Here is a 5,252-nt window from a genome sequence, read left to right as displayed (position 1 = left end):
AGGCAGTGGGTGGGTTTGTCCGGCAGTGCTTGAACTGACTCATGTTGAATAAGGAAGAACATGTCAACCCTGTGGTGGTGATGTGATGTCACTCACATGCAGTAGTGTAAAGTAACTAAGTACATGTACTCAAGTACTGTACTTGTAAGCACAATTTTGAGGTGTTTTTTTTACTTTACTGGAGTATTTCAAATTTTCAGTTATCTCTTACTTCTACTCCACTACATCTCAGAGGCAAATATTGTACTTTTACTCCACTACAATTATTTGACAACTTACTTACTTACTTTTCAGATATACATTATGATATTATAAAACATACACTAACCACTTTAGCCCTATTTTATACCTAGGATATTTGAAAATAGCCGATCTACAAGCTCACAACGTGTCGCATCACGACACGTTGTGAGCTTGTAGATCAGCTATTTTCAAACATTTTAGTACTTTCCCCTTTGGTACTTTAAATGCATTTTGATGCCAATTTTGTACTTTGTACTGAATTCCGGACTTTTAATTGTAACATTGTAACAGAGTACTTCTACATTGCCATATTGATACTTCTTTGATACCACGATCATTGATATGTTGATATTAAAAAGCAAATTGTACTTTTGTATACCTAGTATCTCTAAAAGCATGCCATTTTGATTTATTTTTTTAAAGTATTTTTTTAAAAGCAATACTCCTCCTACTATACTTTAACTCAAGTACACATTTGACAGAGCAACTCTCTCTAGCAGTAATAATGTATGGGAATATTTGACCAGGAGTATCTATACTTGAGTACTTTGTCCATGCACCACTGTTATTATTTGAAAGGTGAATGAGAACAAAATAAGTATTGTCTATTATAAAAGTGGTCTGGAAAAATGTACAGGTCAATGTACTCTTAATAAATAATAATAATGAGAATAATAAATAGGATATGGCTTGCTTAGGCCTACTTACTTAGGAATACACCGCCATCTTGTGGATAATCTTGCAAGGAAATACTTTAACCGCTTTTACTTTCATAGGCGAAAATGTTCAAATTTGTTAACACATTTTAATTTCAATTATAAATAGCAGATTTATTTTTTATTATAATGTAATACTTTTAATTAAACTAAAATGTTTTTGTTTTTTTTAAACTGGTTTATTACAGTTTGTTATTTGTGATCGCAGGCTATTTAAAGTTTAATATTATTAATATCCATCAATGGCAGAGCCCGCCAGACAGACCCGTTGGGTCAAAGCAGAGCCTTCTATTAGAGAGTTGCGCCAATGAGGGGTCAGAAACAGCGTCGGTCACGTGGTGAGCTGGAAATAGTGACAAGGAGCCGTCGACTTCAATCATAGAGACTTCAATGCATTCCATGAACTTCTGGTTTAGGGATTTGTCACTATTCGCCAATGTGTATGTAGAAGACCTGGCCCGAAGAAGTGAACGGAGTTGGCGTAACTATTTAATAGATGGCACTGGGTCAAAGCTATTGTCTACTTCCGCCCGTCAGTGTGTGTTTACATTGCAACAAGCTACAGCTGCTGCACCACGGAGAAAAGACACAACACAACTATGGAACGTTTATTTATTAAAAACCTAAAAAAGCGGTGATGATAAACACCTACAGAAGTAGCAGCTAGCAGGTGCTGCCTCCAACTGCAAAGTTTACAACTCTCTGAGACAACTATGACTTTTATTTACAAAGAGACAGATGGGAAAGTGTAGAAAACGGGTTACCAGAAAGGGAACCTCTGTCAGCAGACTTTCCACACGAGAGAAAACACACTCAAAACGACCAGTTCCCAAACCTTTGAACAATATGCAGGAAGTTTCAATTCACAAGGTAAGCCTCATTTATTCATTGTTCAGTTAAAATGCTGTTGATACTGCTACTTGCTTGGCTAATAATAATGAATAAATAGAAATAGGCCGAAAAATAAAACTCTTGGTGTAGGGCAGGTATACAGGGGCCTAATGGAAGAAGGTTGTTTGATGCAGTGTGCACATTTGTTTACATTCTATTTCTTGGCCATCACACAGATTTCTCATTGGCTTAGCCTACAGTTCACAACTGCTATTACTGTAAATACATAATTTAAAAGCCTATGTATTAAATAGGGCTGAAGTGGTTAATGTATGTTTCATAATAACATAATTTATATCTGAAAAGTAACTAGTAACTAAAGTTTTCAAATGGGGTAAAAGAACAAGGAGTAAAAGTACAATATTTTTCTCTGAGATGTAGTGGAGTAGAAGTAAAAGTACTGAAAATGGGAAATACTCGAGTAAAGTAAAAAAAATCCTCAAAATTGTACTTAAGTACAGTACTTGAGTAAATGTACTTTACACCACTGCCACTGTCTGCCATACAGTGCTCACTTGTACCACACTGGATCTGGATACACCTGATGTAACTCTAAGTCAATGTTGTAATCTTATGTTATGCCCAGAAGAGGGAGACACAGACCTCTCTAAGACCATTTTCTGCATAAATGCTGAATAAAGTCCAGAGTCCACACAACAACACAGGTCTCTCAGATCACCTTGGGGTGGCCCAGAAATGAAAGCCCGAAAAGAAAATTTCAGAATTCAGTCTTGGTTGTCTTTCAAATTGTGCCTCGGGCACCTCTGGGGGAAAGACATGTAGACACATGAATGAGCACATGAAAGCCTATTGATTTTCGGAGTGAGAAGGGAATAAGTCTCACCAATCGCTCAATAGCATGTGTGAAAATGTGAAGGTGCTCTCTCAGTTCATCCAGGGATCACTCTATCACACACCTAAATACAGTTTAACAGAGCTGCTTCAGATCAATACAGACATCCCAGACTTGAGGGAATTTGTTTGATAAAAGGAAAAGTCATATTTTGGGGTTGGTTGGGGGCAGATTTAAGTGGTGCATTTGGTCTCACACGCCTTTTAAGCACATGAACTCTACCATCCCTATTCTGGGGCGAACATTAACAAATAGCAGATCTACAAGCTCATGTGTCTCATGTGATCTACAAGATCACGCTGTGATAGATTTGCGAGCTTGTAGATCGTCTATTTTCAGCAAAGAGATCTGGTTAGAGGGGGAAAAAGGAGTCGACCAAATATAAAGCTTTGAGGCTCTCTGATCAACTAAGTAAATAGGGTTTAAAAGAGCTAATTATGTGATTTAACCTCTTGCTGTGTGACAGGCAAGGCTATTATCGGTATGCGGATGTTCATAATATATTCTTGAATCAATCACCTCACATTTGTTGCTACTATGAGTGTGCTGGAGTTTTTCTTTTTGTGTTCAATTACATTATATACTATAATGTAATGTCACCATTGTATCATGCACCTAGTGCTTTTGGTTGTACATACTGTAATTATCCAGCCATCTTAGACATTTTTCTATCTGCATTCTGAAGTGATAGGTCGTCAGATCATGTGAGCACAACAGATTGGATTATCTTCTTGTCGACTATATCCATTCCTTATTCTCGCCTAGTATGATTATGTTATTCATACTAGGCGTTTAGATTTGTTTTTGATTGACCACAAATGCTAAGAATGTTATTTAGATAGCATGTTGTTTATACAGATGCTATATTTGTTGTTTACTTTCTTTGGAGCACTACTACCAATCTGTTGACTAGGGTTCATGCTATTTACTCTGATCTTGCACTTTAGGGACAGCCATAGCTGAATGGGTAGAGAGCTTGTTTGGCCAGCAGAAGGTCCCCCTGAGAAGCACTCAGCTGGGTGAAGCTGGAAACGGACTTTCCCCTGTGGGATGTAATATGTCTAATTATTTTTTACTTGTAGGTCGCTCTGGATTAGAGTGTTTGCTAAATGGTAATTGATTACAACTCAGTTCAGGCACATCATCATTCAGCCACCGTGGAAGGCTGCAGGCTGTACACGGGTTCTGGTTGTGGTGACTCTGACACCCTGAGTCCACGGTGGCTGAGCTCCTCTGTGACCCCGTTAGGGTTCTGCTGCCTGGGAGAGAAAAGCTTTGGGAATCAGCTGTGTGATCATCAGGGTGTGGGCGGGACCACCAGCAAAGAGACACGCATGCATGCAGGCGTCCACGCACACACACACACACACACACACACACACACACACACACACACACACACACACACACACACACACACACACACACACACACACACACACACACACACACACACACACACACACACACACCTCTCCTATTCCATTTTCTCTCTGTCTCTTTCATGCAAAAACACACATTTACACACACACACACACACACACACACACACACACACACACACACACACACACACACACACACACACACACACACACACACACACACACACACACACACACACACACACACCTCCCTGGGGTGGCAGTTATTGAACTGTGACAAACGAGCCATGTCAGGCCGGCCCTCCTACCTGGGGGATTGGCTAAATGACCTTTCCATTACCCAGCCATGGCTGTACACCCCCCAACCCCTACCCCACCTCTCAGATAGAGTTACCACACACACACACACACACACACACACACACACACACACACACACACACACACACACACACACACACACACACACACACACACACACACACACACACACACACACACACAGACACAGAGAGCCACACAGAGAGCCACACACACAGCGCATGTGGCAGCAGGTCTGGTGTCACCACACACACACAGCGCACGCATGTGGCTACGGCTGCAACTATCGATTAAAATCTTAGCGATTATTATGTTGATTTATTTTTGGATTCATTAAATATAATAATATTGTAATAATTTGTTTTGTTCTTTTATATAGTATCTAATTAACACGAAGACATGCAGTTTTTGTTACAATCGATTTGTCTGATTAAAGGCTTAAGCCTTATGTAATACTTTGCTGTACAGTATTAGCTGACATCTCAAAATATTTTGTTGCAGGGACCCCCAGAAGCAAAGATTTAAAAAAAATACCAAGCTAGTAGCTACAAGGTCATACCGTGGCACGAAGTGATGCGATATGAGCTTGTAGATCTGCTATTTTTTTTAAAATCGTGAACATTTGTGCAAATCTTTGAATACATACTGTATATACATTTTTAAAACGAACATTCCCTGGATGTTCCAGGGTCCCTGGAACAAAATATTTGGAGATTTGGCCGCGTGTGCCAAAATATAATTTTGCGTAATTTTGGGGGTCCTTGACATGAAAAGGTTTTAGAACCACTGATATAGCACCATAAGTTTTTCAGAAAACTGTTAGGATTTAGAAGATATTTGTAG

Source organism: Gymnoscopelus microlampas, assembly GCF_963454915.1.
Source record: "Gymnoscopelus microlampas genome assembly, chromosome: 1".
Lineage (NCBI taxonomy): Eukaryota > Metazoa > Chordata > Actinopteri > Myctophiformes > Myctophidae > Gymnoscopelus > Gymnoscopelus microlampas.
This window is presented reverse-complemented; position numbering follows the sequence as displayed.